This window comes from Anticarsia gemmatalis, chromosome 11 (assembly GCF_050436995.1).
Source record: "Anticarsia gemmatalis isolate Benzon Research Colony breed Stoneville strain chromosome 11, ilAntGemm2 primary, whole genome shotgun sequence".
NCBI classification, from domain to species: domain Eukaryota; kingdom Metazoa; phylum Arthropoda; class Insecta; order Lepidoptera; family Erebidae; genus Anticarsia; species Anticarsia gemmatalis.
The window spans coordinates 8,083,774-8,104,032 of record NC_134755.1 but is presented as its reverse complement, the minus strand read 5'-3'; the positions used below and the strand labels follow the sequence as shown (position 1 = coordinate 8,104,032).

The following is a 20,259-nucleotide window of genomic DNA, read 5'->3' as shown; positions in this document are numbered from 1 at the left end:
TATAATTGAAATACATTGAAACTATATTAGCTGAGTTATAGCGATTTATGTCCAAGAAGGCAGAAAAAAAATCTAATTGAAGATTGCATTTGTGCGTGCGCCGCTTATACCGTTGGATACAAGTAAGAACAATGTATAGCAAAAACATTGGTCTTTATTAGTTCTACAAAAAAGTCCGCGATGACATATATCCAGCTTTTTTATTTAAGTCACAAAAACTACTTTTCTGTATTAAAAAAACATTTAATTCGTTGGGTGATGTTTAACTGGTGATATAACCAATAATACATATATCCTTATCAAAATAAGTAAGTTCATCATCACGAGCATTTAATATAGATTATTTTTGCAGTTTACAGTGTGTTATTTAGACATATAGTTTAGGAGATATCACGATATTAGTATTGCGGCACGGTACGGGCAGCGTCCCTATAAATAGCGTATATGTAGTGATTGTGTACAATTCGCTTTTAAAACAGAAATGTACAATTGTAGTGCATTCGGTTTATCACTGTACATTTATCTTTTAAACCCTGAATATGCTGAAAACTGAAATCTATACTATATACTATATACTATTATACTATATATATATATACTATATAATACTATATACTATAATATTATAAAGCTGAAGAGTTTGTTTGTTTGTTTGTTTGTTTGAACGCGCTAATCTCGGGAACTACTGGTCCGATTTGAAAAATTATTTCAGTGTTAGATAGCCCATTTATCGAGGAAGGTTATAGGGTATATATCATCACGCTACGACTAATAGGAGCAGAGTACCAGTGAAAAATGTTACAAAAACGGGGAAAATTATGATTTTCTTATGTGACGCAAGCGAAGTTGCGCGGGTCAGCTAGTTAAATATAATACATTATGTACTTAATTATTTTTGTACATAACTTGATATTAAGATAACATTATTTGAGTGATATCTTTATTATAATCTTCTATTTAATATTTAATGAATATAAATATACAAGTTTACAAGATGTCGTGATAAAAGGATGCAATTCAGTCTTAATTGTAGGTAGAAACTTGTTTTTATGCAAAATAAACTTACAAAATAATTTGACTAAAGAAATAGAATAATGTTTTTCTATTATGGATCTTTTTGTTCGTATGTAGGTTAAATAATAGCTGAACTCGCAGTGCAAGATAAGGTTTTTTAATAAATTTAGTATATCATTAAACATTTTTTTATTATAGTTTTAAAGAATCTGAAAATAAACCCTAAACCTATGAACAATTTTAAATTATACGATACATGTAAATTGTTGTCGCTACACTTAACGTACAATAATTTCATTTTCAAGAATTCAACCCCAAAATAAAGAAATTCAGCAAACTAGCTACCTCATTATAACGTACCGACAACAATCATTGTAACCTGAATTATAAAGAAAGCAGCAAGTCTACTCAGTAAATTATGCAGGTAGGCGATTTGAAGGGTAAGTCAAAAATAACCACGAAATAGCGTGTTCCAGTCCCATGAACTCGAGATGAAATATTGTTTCAGCCAAAACACGACACACAGTTTTTTTTTGCCATTCGCCTACTATGGTACCAACTCACGCGATTCTCACCTAAATGACAAAATGCTGTGTATATTTTTTAAAATACAACTTCCTTATAGGTATCGTTACTCAAATAGATGTAGTTATGATGGAAAAGTATTTTGGATTATTTTGTTCGTGGAATTAGTAGTTTTATCAAAAATGTAACAAAAGAAATTGTGCCTTGGTGATTGAATCGGAAGCTGTCACAAAGATCTTTTATTTTGATATGCTTATTTTAGTATTATCATTCATTTCGGCAACTCGGCATAACATATCTCCATTTTACAGCACTTAAATGGCTTTCAGTAGTTTAATAGAGTATATAGCGCAATGGGCTTTAACCCGTATTCATAATAATGCATATCACCGCATTAAAAACTGTTAAATAAATTCTTCAATAAAGAAAATTGTTTGGGACAAATATTCCTGTAGGTACAAACCTAGGAAAACGAATAGTAAAATTCCTCGTACCTATATGAAAATACGAATATAACAAAAATATCAAACTCGTAGCGAAAGAGGGCACGACTACGGAGAAACTATCCCCCTTCTTATACAAATTTCACGAAGACAGCACGAATACATTTTGCATGAAGCACTGTGACGGAAAACTTGAAATTCGCCTCAGCAAAGTTTGTTTTATAACTATATCTGTATAAGACTGTTTGTTTTTCTAAATTTTCGTTTCTTTTGAACAAAAATAAATTGCAGGTGGAGTCTTAATAGCTAATGCATTGGAGTCGTACAGTGAACGAACCTACAACTTACGATAATAGTATTAAATTTGCGACATAAAGTCAATCGGTAATCACATTTGAAGGAGTCTAATGGTCTTCAATATCAAACATATTGGTAAACGGATAAGATCTGCAACATTGTTGCAACTGTTCAGTGGTTATGTAAAGCATATACATTTTGCTAACGTAAGCGGTTTACAGCGAATCTTGAATCGTATAGAAAACTAGCTGACCCGCGCAACTTCGCTTGCGTCACATAAGAGAGAATGGGTCATAATTTTCCCCGTTTTTGTAACATTTTTGACTGGTACTCTGCTCCTATTGATCGAAGCGTGATATATAGTCTATAGCCTTCCTCGATAAATAGGCTATCTAACACTGAAAGAATTTTTCAAATCGGACCAGTAGTTCCTGAGATTAGCGCGTTCAAACAAACAAACAAACAAACTCTTCAGCTTTATAATATTAGTATAGATAGTATTTCAATAGCAATGCATGACGCAACTTAGCGATAGTGTGTAAGCAATGAGATAATGTAAAGAGTTAAAAAAGGCTTATACATATTCTAAGCGTATCCCAACGGTCTAGACACGGCCAAACTAAGCATGAGTAGGTGCTGATTGCAGGAAGAAGTGGGTTCCGCATTTAAATATTAAAATTACTCCCACAAAATTGTACTGTTCGTTTGATGGCAAACTACTTATTTGATATACTTTATATAATTAGTGGTAAGTAGGTATTTACCATTAACTATATAAATTAGGCATATTATGTCCATAAGTCAGGTGACTTATTAATGCATCATTCACTTTATTTCATAGCCGATTTCTAGCAGCAAAGCTAAAAATATATACCTACCACATTCTACTTAAGATAGAATTTTTTTTGAAATTTTAATTTCACGCAAAGGAGCTTTATAAGTACTAGTACTACTGGGCTGGCAGTATATAGCAAGACAAAAAGTGTCACACACTATTTTTAGTTTTAATAATATATCATAATTTGTTTGCCATCGACACGCTAAGAAGAAGAAGTACTACAAATTATTTTACCGAATAAGTTACAAAAAAATACATTTAAATGACTTTAAAAAGGCGAAAATTAATGAGCAAAATTTTCTATCAACTAGTTTTGAAACTTAACCCTAAAAAAGTGACAGGATCGGGCCTACGGACGCGCGGCCTCACAAAAGCCATGAATGGATAACATGGACGTGTACAGTTGAATCACTAATAAGTTAGCACTGTGGCGCCTTGCATTACCTTAGCAAGTTTAATGTAACCGATTATGTGGACATTACTCTTTTACTGTGAGACTTCGGTTTGAAAAGGTTTTGATTTGGTATGATGATTTATAATACTAAACTTAAGTTATTTTATGTCAGTTTGCTTAAGGTTGGTGTGATGATAGATAATTATATTATGTTGTATACGTAAGTATGACTACAAAATTAATTTAATTGACCACAGAACTAAACCTAAAAACCTAAAAGACGATAAAAAATATTTAGGAGCTTAATAAATTGGAGCTTAATAGATAAGATAGTATAGACTAAATATCCTGTTTCTGATCATGAAAATTAGTATATTAAGTAACAATATTTTTTGTGAACTCATTTATGTCTTTTAAAACAAAAAATTTCTTTCATAAGTAAGCCAAAAAGATACAGTTCGTCTTTATAAATAAAGATGCCTTTTGGAACTTTTACAACATAACCTAGTGTACTCAAGAAACCCCAAAAAAATACGTTCTATATATTGAGATATTTTCCACACGAATATAGTTTGCCTCCAAAAAGGTCATGGAACCGTTTTCCTCCTGTTTGTTTGCTTCACCATCACGAACAACGTAGCTTATACGGGATTAGACTGACACAAACATCCTTCTAGCATTGTGTAATACACCTACTCAGGGAAGTATTCCTATCAATAAATAAGTACCAATATGATATTTTCTATAAAATAGTACGCGAAAAAATCACAGAACGACCAAAAATCTTATAATTATTTTTAATATTTAATTGGACCAATGTAATAAATAATAAACGCCTCTGCTTAGTTACCGTTTACAAAAAAATAAACGTGATGTCCTAAATAAGAGTATTAAAAACCTCAATGTCACTTTCGATATCCATTAAATTTAGCACCTGTCTTAAACAGACAAATAAATGTCTCAAATCATAATGTTTACATATTCATGGCAGTCGTAAAATCAAAAATTTTAGCTCCACATTATAGTAGTATAAATAATTATGTCATCTTCGCATAATATCTTCAAAGGCAAAAGATTATGAAAAAAGCTTTTTATAAAAGGAAAGATTTATTCAATATCTCGGTAGATTTTAGTTTAATCAAGGGTCCAAGTTTGCCTTCCGATTGAGCATTTCCCTTTCCTCGTCCCTACATCTCTGCAAATTAACTTATCATACTTCCCACAAATATTATATTCGCTGAAGGAGAAAAGTTTTCTGTCTTTATCTTGCTTACTTGTTACAATGGAAATGGCAAACAATGTATCAGAATTATCTATGACATATGTAACAACATATCAACAATAGCAAGATATAGTTGTTAATCAAATTAATTAATAGAAAAATAGTTTAAAAACTTTTATATACCAAACTTTTATTGTTAAGTTGCAGATTTATTCCTATTTCTAAAACCTGTAGTAAGAGTTATGACAATTTAGTAAACATCGAGACAGCATGATTACATTTTATGTCCATAGTACCGTCGAGAAACGTGTATGAAACGGATTGAAATATGGCTAGGCTTTTGTACCTAGCTATTGTCTTGAGTCTCGTGACTCGCTCTTATTGAAATATTCGCTTAATATATTCAAGATGCCTTGCTATATAAAGCACGAAATACACACGAGGAAACTATATATTTTCTTTATTATAAGATGTTTTTTAGTACATGATAGTTATTAGTATTGGAGTCGTTAGCTGCTTTTAATTACTGTATTGTGTCCCAGGCCTAGTTTGTGAGAAACACTACTCTGATGCAATGAAAACTAATTTAAAACGTCTACGATTATAAATCATGTTCAAGTCTAAATATAATTACAACAATAGGTACATTTCCTGCTATAGGTTTGATTTATGTGTTCGGAGGGGCTCAATAGTGTGAGATCTTAACAGATATACCTCAAAGATTCCACCACTAAACTTGTAGAAGCAAGACTTTCGAGGTTTATTAAGTTAGTTAATTACACAGAACGTCGACTTAGATACAAATGTATGAATTCATGAATTTTAATTTACTCCAAGTTTTAGCTCGAGATAAAACGTTTCAAGTTTCTTGTTTTAATCTTAATAATTTGTACTTTCCTAATTTAATGTATTAAAGTATGACGTTTACTACAATGTCGCATACGACTACGATAATTTGTTGTAATAAAATTTGTGATACAATCAGCTGAATGTAGAGAACACGCCAGAACATAATTCAATATGAGTTGAAGACGAAGTTGCGATAGTCGCGACCAAATCTTGTTTATAGATACGACTTTCAGACGGGGAGAAATAAGTTTAATTAAATTAAGAAATTTATTGATACAGTCACTTAGTGATGTTGGTATTTGGGGACATCGGGGAGTTTTGGCAACGCTCCTTTGTACAGTTATCGTGGGACGGTCGTCGTCACGAGTATAGCTCTATATCTTACATCTCGGGGACGCTTTGGCCACACACGATGATTTGTTTACGTCAAGTAAATTGATTTCGGGTTTTTCTTCTAATATATTCTATCATTATTTATTCTTTACTTCAACATTTTAGTGTAGGTCTTTACAGAATAAAAATATAAAAGAAATTATGTGTGGTAGGTATTTTTGCGTAAAATCTTGAACAATGTTACGATTCTGTTTTGTACTTGAGTCTAAATAGACGCTACCAGCACGAAATACTCTTAAAATATTTCATATATCAAGCCGAGAGCCCTATAGACGTGCGGGCGTATTCAAACGAGATTGGCTCCGAGCGAAAGAATTTTGTGAAAAGAAAAAGCCTACAAGCAATCCAATTCCGCGCCGCGAATATCTACACAACACAAATATGTGACACAATACGTAATCAAAATTGTTCCGAAGCCAGATTACATATTTTTCATCTGATGTTGACGCAAAAAGATGTACAAAAATAATACAAACAGCGAAAACATGGTGGGGAATTGCTCGTCGTTGTTTCTGTACAAATTGGGCGCCTGTCGACGTCTACCATTCGCATATTGGCCAATATTACGCTCTCGATGCGCGTATGCCTATACGTTCAACGTATTGGTATACACAACATCATCTACGTATACATATGTATATATGCACGGCATGTTGTGTTTACAACTCAGCGTCGATATTTGTCGGAACAAAGTTGATCCGTGACGTATTGCGACAAAAACGTGCTACACTCGATATGGGAAAGTTTGATCATGTTATCGGAAGGGAAGTTCTGCCCTAGTTTCCCCTATTTTTATTAGAAAAATATACAGAGCCTATTTATAGCTGCGTACGGAATCCGAATATTTTGGTTAGTTTTGGTGAAAGCTCGACTGAAATGTTGGTCAAAACCAGAAGCAAAGTAGTGATGCTATCTAAAACTAGACAAGAAAATAAGATTTAACTTTTCGTTTCGCTATTTGGACGAACAAACCCAACGATCCAGAACACTAAGTAAATTGTTTAAACTTTTCTAAATAAAAGTTTCTCAACGAATATGGAGTTTTATTTTCTCTGTGCATGTGGGGGTGAATGATTTCAGATTTCAGTCGTCGTGTGGAGCCCGTACTGTGGAATTGGCCAGACTAAAATAACGGACGGACGTGCTCGGAAACTGTAAGGAATTATTTTTAAGTTCGCCTCTCTCGCGAATACACAAACAAAGATGTCGGAACTAATAGAAAACACACGTATACTTGTACACGTATAGACCCCGTAAAGGAAAGCTTTCGTTTAACCTCCGTACCTACGATAAGTTGATGAAAGTAGATGGGTAAGTAAGTATTCGGCAAGAGGAAAGCCCCGTCGAAAACCTATACGTATACAAGTAGACACGTAGCACGAAGGTATAGTTACCTATAGGCTCTTTCTTGTGATGAATGTAGCCTGTGTTGATTAAAGCAATTAGGGGAGATAGAACCCGCTGTTTAAATGGTTGCTCTCCTTAAATCAGTTTTAAATTAAATTTGACTTTGGATGTTGGCATCCTGGGACGTACTTTCTTCATACAAAAATAACTATAGCTAGAGTTCCCTAGTAACTTTTATTAAAGATGTTTCTACCTTTATATATTCTGTAGGTATCCTCACTTGTATTTAAGTAACTCTCATAAAACTAGCTAATTAAGCAAATGTTGTTGTGCAACCTCTAACGAAAATTCTTCAAACATTCTCGCTGAAAATAAAATTGCGAATACAAGTAAAATTAAGCTAGAGAGAAATTATTTAGTAAAATATGTTAGAAAACAAATGTTTTACTAAAATTTTATGCATCTCTTTACCTTCTTGTTTTGTCTCTCTTTTTCAAGCTTCAAGCTATATTAGACATGATGCCGGTTTAAGGACTTATATACAAGTAGCCTGATATATATACTGACCGCGATTAGGAAAATCAATCAACATTTCAATTGTTAATTTGTCTAATACTAATCCAAAGGAACTAGCAGGTGGTTATTATGGTTTGTTAGCCAACTAATACTTTTATCAAAGTCATAAATATGCTTAGATATAGTTCTTTAATTAAGGTAAAAGTGAAAAAGCAACAGTCATACCTATAGACATCTAAGCTTACACATTTTCTACATATATTTTAGGTAGAAGATTTTTTTACAAAAAGCAATATTTTTATCCTCCGTTTAATTAACCTTCAATCTTGTCAAGCTCAGTGATTATCCCAAATCCTCTACAGGGGAGGTCAATGCACTCTAATTGATGTTTACTTCTTAGAAGTAGAAAATGAAACAGAAAAAACGATTCATACAACCTATGAACTTGAAAGATACTTTTGTTATTCAAAATACGTTTTACGATTGCAATTGTTTCTTTGATCATATTTGGAATTCACCACCAATATTTACATTGGTGATAGGGTCGATTATGATGCACTATATCTATATATATTTACCTCATATATTGTTGAAAAATTATAAACATTACATATTCCCTACAACTGTGGTGCTAACGACTTTAAGGGTGTTACAGCCACCTATCGGCATAACCCCGAACTCCGGGGGTAGAATTTAATGGCGTTCATACTTAAGTTATGTTTTAATTTAAAAAACTAACCCAAGAAACAATTAATTGATTTTTCATTGTAGTAAATATTATATAGCGAGTCTTTAATGATAAATACTAAAATATAAGTATATACATACAACCTTACCGATATTTTTCATAAAATGCGCAACTACAAGTATTTCCCTACAATCCAATATATGTATATATCCCATCAATTCTCTTAAAAATAAAAAATAGTTTTAGAAATAAAATACTTAGGTACAAAAATATGTTAAGTCGAGAAAAGCTACATTTATAGGCGTAATTACCGAATTATTCAAGAAACATTCAGTTATAATCGTTTGTACCTATAATGATTAGTAGAAGATCGTAAATTACAAACGAGCAATTAATTAACCGTTTAACATAAAATAAAATCACAACAAATAGAGACATCACGTTAATAAACTTCAATTATGCAAATATACTTTTTATTACTTCAGATACATACTTTTATAGACAATTAAACAAACTATCTAATTTTGAAAAGTACATACATTTTAATGTACTAAAACACAAATAGCTTAAAACAAAAAGTAATATTACATACCTTTTTACATAATATTCATAATAATTATTTTCTGTAGGGCAAAGGTTGAGTAGTTCGCTTTTCTCCTACTAGATGGCGGTAGTTACATCACATAGAGCATGAAATTGATATGAGAGAGCAAAGCAGTTTTGTCAATTTTGATATGAAAACTGTACAAAAGAAGTTGATTAATGTGTCAACTTGTAGTGTGTATTTTCTTATTTAAAACGACTGTCAAATTAAGCATAATTTATGAGAAAAATAATTTCTGTGCTGCTGTTTTCAAAAGGTCAGGATAGGATTAACTTCTTAAAATATAATAATATTCGAAAATAAATACATTGTAGGTATACCTGTTCTACTTAAAAAGATTTATTCAAAAGTGCTTAGCATCCTATGCAATAGGTACCTATTCGAAGCAAATGCCTGCCTACCATATTTAGCACAGCGATTTTTTTAAAGATGACAAACTAAACGTCTATTAATGATCAACTACTCTAATTATTCAAATTTAATTCACATCAGCCTATTCTTATTTCATAATAGCAGGTATTTTTGTATTCTTTCCAACTTTCAATTTTACGTCAAATAAATTCAATAAGCAAAAATCTTTACTTAATTATGACAATTTGAGTTATAAGTATATTTTTTTTTTTTTTTAGTTTATATAATATAAGTTAAGTTAATTTGTTTTTTAATTTAATCTGAAAATGAATGTCAAACATATTCAAATATAAATCAAAAGGCAATCAGCATGAGAGTGAATCAATAAGTAAATAAATCAATAAACAAAATACTAGATCTAGCTTGAGAGGTTATCTAACTTTATACCACGCTTGGACGAAACCCGTTCATATCCAATACGGCACGATCTATTTTATATTCTCAGTGCCCAATCTCTCGCGAAGCCTGCCGAAGCTGCGGTGCCATAGATGTGCCATCAGCTTCAAATTTCAAATTGGAACGAATGGAACAGCCCCAGTAATGGAACAAGTTAGATGAGGGGTGTGGGAGGACTCACTCCGACGCTTCACTCCGGCCAAAGTTGACGTCGACCAAAACTTTAAACGAGACTAAATTTTCACGTCTAGATTTTCTCTAAGAGATGTAAAAAAGGTTAGTTATTTAACTTTGAGAGAACACTTCGCTACAATTATAAAATTCTTTAAGACTTACTCTCTACGTAACTTTTGACGTAATTTATAATATCGCTGAGTTATTTTTATAAATATTCTAAACGTGCCGAATACATTCAGTTTTATTTTTAAACTGTTATCGCTACCGAATACAAATTGTTGAAATATTTAAAATTTATGATCGACTCACCGTTTGAAAAAACAACGTGCTGTAAAGAAATATTGCACAAGAATATTCTTATTTTAAACAAAGTATAGGTATTGTTCTCTCGGCCATAACTCGGTACATACATAGTTTTTGTTCCAACATATCTACGTTACGCATTATGACATTAGTTATGCCAATTGTCTAACTTCACGTTTTGCTGATAACTCGGACCAAACGCACGGTTTCTATAATATTGTAAAAAAACTAAAATTACTACAAAGATTTACGACACGATTCTGCTAAAATTTCGGCTAATAGCTACTTTCAATACTCTAATCTATATGTATTTTTTCCACTCTACTCGAGATCAAGGTGATTGAGATCTCAACTTATTATATTATTATCATTTATAGCGATTAATACTAGTTTTAAAATAAAAAAAAAATTACTATTTGCAACCACTCGACCTACTAGTGAAGATATATATTTCAGCCTTCCAATAAGAACGGTTATAAGTCTCATTTGGGTCTAATAGGACTATTAAAAATAATGTGATCTCTAACTGATAGACGATGAGAAATTTCGCGCCATTATATCGCAGTTTTAATTATGATAAAATTTCATTTACCGTTTTAGTAATATTCTACAGTAGGTATTAACCTGTATTCTGTTCTAAGTTCTAAGCAACATTTGAACAAAACACAAAGAGAATTTTATCTATATTGCACGTCTCCGTTCCCATCTATTTACTCCGTGACTAACTCTAATAAGTGCAAGCCAACAAAAGGATCCCGTCTAATAAGAAAACTAATTTAAAACTTTGGGACGGCACAGCAGCGCCGAATGCGTAAAGTTGGCGCCACTCGGTCGAGATACGAACCATCGGATCAGCGCCACCGTGCGGCGAACGGCTGAAGCTTTTCAATTGCTGTTTTTACGACTTATAGGGCCGTTAGTGTGCGTGAAAGCTTCTACGCACACTTACGCACCGAACGAGTTTACTTTTGTGCGTGTGTTGAACTTTTTATGTGCCTGTGTTACGTCCCATGTACAAAAAGGTTGTACCATTGTCGGTCGTGTCCCATAGTTGTTATCTATTGGCTAGATAGATGGCATTGGGAGTAACGTAAGCACCCACGCGTGTTATTATAAAACCTGGTATACATTTGAGTACTCACCGAAAATATTGCTGTCGGTCTCGGCGTGTTTTTCACACGTTTCAGTAAACACGTCTGGACAATATTGGGGCCAAGGCACGTGCATGCGAGTGGGTAGTGGGAACAAATTTAGGAACACGGGGCACTGTAGATGTTTAATTAAAACCGTAAAGACGTGCTGGCCAACGCGTGGTTTACTCATAACTGTGATAAATTGCGGGTATATTTTTTTCACAAAGCAAAAAAACCAACCGCGTAGAAATGTGGAGCGAAACTGCATTGGCCATTGTTTAGTTTGCCAATTTATACGGGTCGGTTACACTTGCGACTTTTATTGAAGCATTACCGATAAAAGGAGTCATAATAGGTTTTATAGGCAGATTTTAATGGCGATGTGTTGAACAGATTTGCACTTCGTTCACTAGGTAACGAGAGCGACTCACTGAAACACTTGCCTGTTATAATTCTTACTCGGCGATCGTACCTTCATGTGGGTACCTACCCGTATAAAAAAATAAGTTATTTGTAAATCAACTACAACAAATCAACCGTAATGTTATATACAATAGGTATTGACTAAAAAAAATCCACTAAAGACAAATTAATTTTATTTATTCATGACAGGTTATTTTAAAAATCAATTCTAACGACTACATATTCACTAAGATTGAATCCCTGTTTTCATTCATATAAATTCCACGAACATTTCTAAACAAATTGACAAAAAATAAAATCAAATCTAGCATATAAATGTGAAAATTATGCAGAATTGTGCCAAACCTGCCTTAGAGATAATGCCGATTATGATTAGTGTCATATTGAATGACCTTCGACTATAAATAAAAAAAAAACAGTAGAAATATAAATAAATGTTATAAATATGCTAAAATAAATATCCATAGGTTGAAATAAAACAACTAACTGACGCAAACTACAAATACTTATAAGACAATATTATTCTTATCACATATTTATATTAGACGATATTTTAATAGAATAAATCAGAAACGCCGAAGCTTCATTGACACCCAATAAGAATGACTTGCTTTCAATGAAACGGTAGGTATCTTGCAACCGAAAAATGTTGTCTTAAATATTATATCTACAAAACATAGATATAATTAGAAATATTAGAATTGAAGACTACTAGTCATAATTGTAATAATAAAAAATAAAAATGTCTTTATTGTTTAGAAAATTACAAATATTTCAATAAGGCTCTGGACCCCAAACTAGGATGCCCTGTGTCGTGGGATCCAGTCTCATTCGTTCTGCATAATTAATTGATTAAGAAGTATCTCCATACATCTTTACCTCTAAAGGTTTTTTTAACATTACATAAGCATGTTTCCATATTTCTAATAAGCACAAGATTCCATTACGACTGTCTAATTTTCAATTTCAATCTTATCTTGATAGCGTTCTCGAATGATTTTTCAATCGAGATCTTTTGATTAGCAATTCTGTACAACAATGGGTGGCCTTTATCGATACTGTTTATCAAGTTTAATATGCGTAGAAAGTCGGCTCCCTTATCGTGAACTGAGAGCTTGCTCTACTTTGTTATCGCGGATTTGCGCTCTGAAATTGTTATTGTGCTAGGTACGTTGCGTGTGTAGATTAAAACTACGGTAAAAACTTGCTCTTTCAATTTTAGATGATGTTTTCTATAAATTGGTTTGTAAGAGATAAATATGTTGAAAAATCTTGTTAGAATTTACAATATCTATTGGAGTTTTCTATAAGTAAATCTTTGGTAATGTAGAGTTACTTCAGGAGACGACAAATTGTGCAACCTCAATTCAAAAATATTGCTTTATTGTCTGACTATAAACAAAAAGTTTTATAAGTATTAGGTACCTACAAAAATATAACCTTTACATAACTATTTCTGTACATATTTCTCCTACCTATATTTTAACAAAGGAAATATACACTGAAACGTACCGTAAACCTGACACAATATACTCAAAGAATTTTCATACAAAAGCAGACTTTATTCCGCATTTGTTCATATATTTCCTGACCTTGGCCAAATGAAGATGAAAGATAACAATTTGCGTGTAAAGTACACACACATACCACACGTAGGGCTGCAATTCAAACTTTATTCCCTAGGCTACGCCCTCTATTGTCAACAACAAGGAAAATCTTGCAGGCAGAAAAAGGAAAAACGAAATAGAAATTGAAAAGAAGCATGTTTTTTCATGGACTTAAATAATTAAAGTTTACAAGAAAACGAAAATTAGGCTCACAGTGCATTAAAAATATCCAAAGAAAACGCGTCCCATTTTCATTTCTCCAACAATTTAGTCACGACAAAAATGTATCTGGTTTATTAATACACGAACTGTACATGATACTTTCAAAGTTAATCTTGTTGCTACTATATCCAAGCATATTTCTCTACAATTACGGACACCATTATACCTTCGTTTGACGGCAGCCCTACTCACACAGAAATGTCGCTTTTCATGCAGCCCCTCTTAACATCGTAAGCTGCACATAAGTGTCTTCACAATTTGCTCCCTTGGGTCCGGCTTTTATACAAAATTCCTGAATAAAGAGGGTATGGAATATTGAAGGCCGATGGTCGACCGCTATTCTATGTAGGGCATGATATCTATACGCAGCATATTATATACTATAACTATAAGTATAGAATATATTGTTCTCCCACCTAGTTAATGTACCTGTGGTTTGCGTGGTAAAATATTCTGCTGCAGATTGTAAAGTCCCGGGTTTGAATTGCGGGTCGGACAAAATCTTTGTAATATTGTAATTTATATTAAAACATTTCTCATAGCGACCTGCAATTTGGTAACGTACCTACATGGTATATAATATAATAGCAAAACGATCATCCCCTATTTCATGTGGCTAACATTGTGAAACGTACGTTTATTTCAGACGGGTCTACTTACACCTTCAGGTATAACTGGCGTGATATTATGTTTGAATATTTATACTAGTTAAACTGTTTTTTTAGGATAGCATTCAATTGATTCATATTGACGTAAATCCATGGTTATTTATAGATACAGGCAAACAAATTAAATATGTTTGACTTATAACCTATATTGATAAATAATAAAAATGTAAGTTATGTAACAGCAGACTACAAACAATTGAAAATAAGGAACCCCGAATAAAGTAGGTTAAAAGAAGAAAGCCAAATGTACTTTATGCGAATGGTAACCTACGCTCTTAGCCCACTCACATGCATATAATAGAACCGTTCGCTACAGGACCACAATAAACGTTCCCATGGGCAACTCCTACGTCGATTGCGTAGGTACTTTCAATATAGGATAATAACGCACAGCACATGCATGGTCACAAAGACGCTGGCCGAAGCCGACCTCACACCTCAGCTGATCGACCAAGCCGTTAAATCTTTACAACCAATGACGTCATTCTTTTTTCCCAAATGATTTACTACCCATAAACCTTCCACAATAACTGTACCGATTGTTTAACAGTTAACCGCAATATTTAAACCCTTTCTAGGTAGACCCGTTATTGAGAGCAGTTTTTTTGAACAACTTTTTGCTCCAGTTTCGTTTATTGTCATTTAAAAACTTTAGTCGAGGAAGTCGTTAACGTTATGCAATATGCAAAAAAGGGTTATTGGTTTTTGTCTTGGACATTGTTCCTTTTGTGTTAAATGCGACGTTTTGTGAGCGATTTTCTTCGGAAACTATTGTTAGGTAAGTTATACGCAATGTGCAGTACTGAAATGTGAAGTTTTGCCTGCCCACGTAGGCCCAATTTTGGAATATCTTAAAGTAAGCCAAATGTCCTTGTTGAATGATGGGCCATAAAGTATCTGTATAAGCCTTTGCTATCAGGATATTGCAAAACAGTATAGTGTACGTAACTTATTTCTTGCTTTATATGTAAGTGTAGGCATGCACCTACACACATATAAATTAGGTAAGGAGAAACTTAGGTACCTACAGACGAGATAAGTACGCAACTTAATCTCAAAAGAAGGCTCCACGCTACACTCCACATTATAACCACTCATTATTCTAATATTTCCGTTCTTTAATTCCCGCTTTCATAAAACAACGTTAATAAACCAAAATATAGCAAAACAAAAGGCACAAGATCACAATAAATACAATTATTGGCTTCATATTTATTTATAGGGAGCAGAGAACGGTTTTTGGGGGACTATTTCACAATAATTGGCTATAAAATACCCTAGCACTTGAATTGAGAAGAAACAATGAAAGGAAATGACTTATAATTCTTGTATAATGATGTAAGAATGAAATATTAAATAATTCCCAAGTACACAGGGATATATTTATGTAATCATTTTGAACAATAGCGTTGCAGATTTATTATTTAATGAAATTTAAATAAAATCAAATATAAGGTGCAGGTAGACTTAGACCACAAATTAAAATCTTTAAATGAACTAAAATATCTTGGAAATGAAGCATATATTTTATTAGAATTGGAAACTTAATTTTTTTCCTAAACGTGTCATTAAAAATCTAAATAAATAAGTTCCCTACCTATTTCTGGGTCAACTGCTTCAACCCACTAAATAAAAAGGCAAGAGTTTGTAAAAAAACTAAATATATATATATTCTCGATTATTCGGAATGCGTTGATTTAGATTTATATTCCAGTACAGATTTGAAGTGCGTGCTCTAGATTGACAATTCATTGATTAACCAATTGTATCAATGAAGACAAGTGTCCGTTGCCTATCCAATTAAAAATGATTGTGAAGTGTATCTTTAAAGGGTTAGCACATTCCGGACAAAATAATAGATGTATTGGAATTATTTAACAAAAACAAATTCATTTGAAACATTATATTCCCTTTAATTTATGTAATCGTCTGATGTAGTGGTTAAATTAAGATTGATGTAACCAATTATGAAGCACAACTTCTTTTCCTACGTAGGTTTTTTCCACTGAAACGGATTATGGGAAGCTTTCCCTGTCTCATATATTATTTATCTCTTAAGTTTATAGTAAAAGAACAATAACAATGTTTACTTAAACAAATCTAACTTCATTTAACACGCTAAGGAATTTCCAATTTAAAAGATGGCATACCTACCAAATTCCAGACAGTTTCATGATAGATATCTTCAGAGGAGTTAGTTAAGTATAGAGGCGTTCCCCCATACGCTCGCTTTAGCCGCCCGTCGCCACGAAATTTTTTGTCAGTCTAAATATATGTATGCGTTGTTGTCTGAACATAAATCATGAACTCGTTACGATTTACGAGCTCGCTCAAGCGTACCGATTGGAGATTTAATTTTAGGGTTAACCACACTGATAGGCTTTAGCGAGGATTTACAGTGATATCACTGAAGATCAATCTTAAAACAACTACTTAAACTTCAAAGATTTTTTTGCTGTTAGATGTACGTTTGTAAATCATATCATCAACAAACAAACGCTAATTTCGTAGACTTTTCGTAGATCACTTAAAAGCTACATAATTTTGTATGTGCGTTCAAAAATACATACTCATCTTACGTCAAGCGATACCCAAAAAACATAATCTGAAGTTTTAATCTCGAGTGAAAATTTATTCATTTGTATTTTTATATATCCGATCCCACCTAAGACAGTTTTTTAAACAAACATCCAAAGTTATGCCCACTTGAGAGTCCAAAAGTAGTTTTCACGATATAAAATCATGTGTAAATTGACACTAATGGGCTGTGGAGGTGACACAAACGACACCCAACCTGTTAGAGAATCGGAGACAGAAATAGGCCCATTAAAATGACATTTCATCCTGAAAAAATGCGAAAAATACACCCACGAAATGGTAAATTATTAGCCTGTTTCTGGGTCATACGTTTAATTAACTTTCTTGGTTTGTTTACCGACTTTATTTCCCTTATAATTTTATATGGAAAATGGTATTGCATTGACTTGGTACATAAAATGAAATATGTTGCCTTTACCTTATGTTAGCAATTTAGTAAAAAAAACTAGACGTTTAGTTACAAAGCCTAATACATAACTTACTTAATAATTTCATGTTCACACACGTCATGTCTCTTCATTCACGCTTGGCAGTTAACTTGAAAATTCTCTTGGTAAACTGAACATAAATATGTTAAAGGAATTACTAGTAGTCATATCAGCGCTGCAACATACATATTTCCAAGGGTATTTAAGCCCTAACTTGCATACAAACTTCAGCAGTCATCATAAACATCAATCTTTATCCAATACTAGCTGACTCGCGCAACTTCGCTTGCGTCACATAAGAGAGAATGTGTCAAATTTTTCCCCGTTTTGGTAACATTTTTTACTGGTACTCTGCTCCTATTGGTCGTAGCGTGATTATAGCCTATAGCCTTTTTCGATAAATGGGCTATCCAACACTGAAAGAAGTTTTCAAATCGGACTAGTAGTTCCTGAGATTAGCGCGTTCAAACAAACAAACAAACAAACAGGCAAACAAACAAGCTCTTCAGCTTTATAATATTAAGTATAGATAAATTTGACGTACTCAGTTTTAAATACATGACTTTATTTAAATGTAAGACCAGTGTTTACGTTAACTGCACGTGTCAGTAACTTTCACCGCTTTACTCGTGCAATAAAACCCCAACCTAATCGACTTCAAGGGCTTTAAGCGGCCATGACCCGCCCTGAGTGACGAGCGGAGGATATAACTGTAAACACACTTAGCTTACGCTATGTCTGCGTCTTAAATACTGTAATGCTAGCGAACGGGTTTATTTGCTTAACGCGCTTGAAAGGTTTCGGTTTATCTAAGCGTATTCAGATGTCTTTGTACTTATTTATTTTGTTTTACAGTCGCAGATCTCGCTATTATGTATAATATACCTAGCGCGAGGAAAGCTTTAAATTATTTAAACCGTGCAATATGTATAATATTTTTAAAATATGTACAAGGTGACTTTTTGATGAGCGTTTTTGAAAATTTAGGTATCTAAACATCTATCTGAAATACTTCTCAGCAATAAAATTGTGGTGGCCAAGGCCACGGAATTCCATAGAACCTAGATAATTATAAATAAGAATTAAATACGAACCATTTAAAACAAAGACCACTAATCATCTTTAATAAAAAATGTCAATAAATAATAATCTAGCTTAATAAACATACAAAACGGACGATTCGAGTTACAGAATCAAATTGACAAATAGTCCTTCTTAACTGTAATTTAAGCGGACAAAGGCCTTGTCAAAACAAATTTGAATTCGTTGTGTCGTGTGAAATATGACACTGCGACTAGCGTTTGAAGTAATACCTACGAATTCATAGCGTAGGTACGTCACGTCGCGTATGCTAATTATATTTCCGGCGTCTCGCGATTGGATAAGTACTATCCACATAGGGATAACAATCGTTTGTTCAACTTTCTTTATCACTTAAATCTAATGAACAGATTTCATGGGTCAATGTACGGTTAAAACTAAGTGCTTTATAAGAAAGTCTTCTTTAGACAGGTGTTGGCTGATCCGATCAAAAAACAGGTTGTTTATACACTTACCATTTACATAATAGATGCTACGTCAAGTTAAATTGTAGAATATGTATGGATGGTTTATATTTGGAAAAGTACAGTCAGCCGTTTATATTCCTTTCCTTTATTAAGTTTATTTCTGTAAGTTCGATACCTCTTTTGTAATATTGTATTACAAGTGAAGTCTTCTTTAATAATTTGCGTGTTTATGTTAAAATCACTGTTTCAGAAAATTTAGGTTCTGATTTCAATGAATAGGATTTTTTAATTTAAAACATGTTGAAGGTATATAAAATTTACAAAATAATGCGTGTTAAAATATTTTTTATATGCGAGGTACTCAAAATTTTAAGTCAACTTAGACAAAATATGGCCGCCATATCGTTGTACTTTAGTAGGGTCAATTACATTAACGGCTGCTAGAATTACACTCTAAAGAGCTGCCACTTACAGCGCCCCACTATAAATGTACAACAACAATTGTAAACAAAACTACTTTGCCAGTAGTAAAGCTTAATACTGGACCAAATTATTGTACCTAATCATCTTAGATGCTCAGTGTAAAATACGTCTGCAATCCCCTTTTATCAAAATTTCGTCCAGAGATTAAAATTTCTTGAAGCAATAAAAACTATCTAAGAGATTGCACTAAAAGAACAGCGATAACTATACTGACAGTATAAAATTTAAACCGTTGTTCGCCTTTACTTAGTAAATGACAACAATTTCATCACACTCAAACAAAAAAAGTTGAGATTGATTAAATTTTTTACGACAAAAATTTCGCTTGTATTAAAACTGCTGACTGTACATTTTACACATACATTCTTCTATTTTTATTACAGTAGAACTATTTGGTAGTACGAGTGTCACAATCTTTACATATTCCTCTCATATCGACAGTGTGGGAAGGTGAGCTTTGATTATTCCAAACGAAATGTATACAACGATCAGCATTGAAACCCGATAATCTCCATGTCTCCCGACAATTTGCCCGAACTCAACTTACAAAATACGTAAGTTATTATCTGATTCGTGTTCGGGCGAAGTCGCTTGTTGTTACATTAGTTGGGAGGGTTCAATCTAATTTAAACTTTGGGGTGATGAAGTTAAGGTTGGTATTTGTGGTCGGGCGTGTGATAAGGGTGGGATAATGGGGTCATATGACCGAACCGAGGTGTAACGTTGGATATACGCACATACACGCAGAGGCGTGTACCCAAAGTGTCAGAAT

At 33.0% G+C, this 20,259-nt stretch overlaps 1 protein-coding gene across 2 annotated transcripts in view; it reads right to left on the bottom strand.

The window, feature by feature from the left end:
* The window catches only part of LOC142976607 (uncharacterized), a 94,262-nt gene that overhangs the window by 60,606 nt on the left and 13,397 nt on the right, over positions 1-20,259 (bottom strand). Inside the window, exon 1 of one of the 2 annotated variants that reach the window (XR_012959661.1) lies at positions 11,560-11,820. The exons of the other annotated variant lie outside the window; for it this stretch is intronic. The gene's annotated coding sequence lies outside the window, so the exon portion shown is untranslated. Of the gene's footprint in view, positions 1-11,559; positions 11,821-20,259 lie in introns of those variants that run through there. 2 annotated transcript variants of the gene reach the window in all.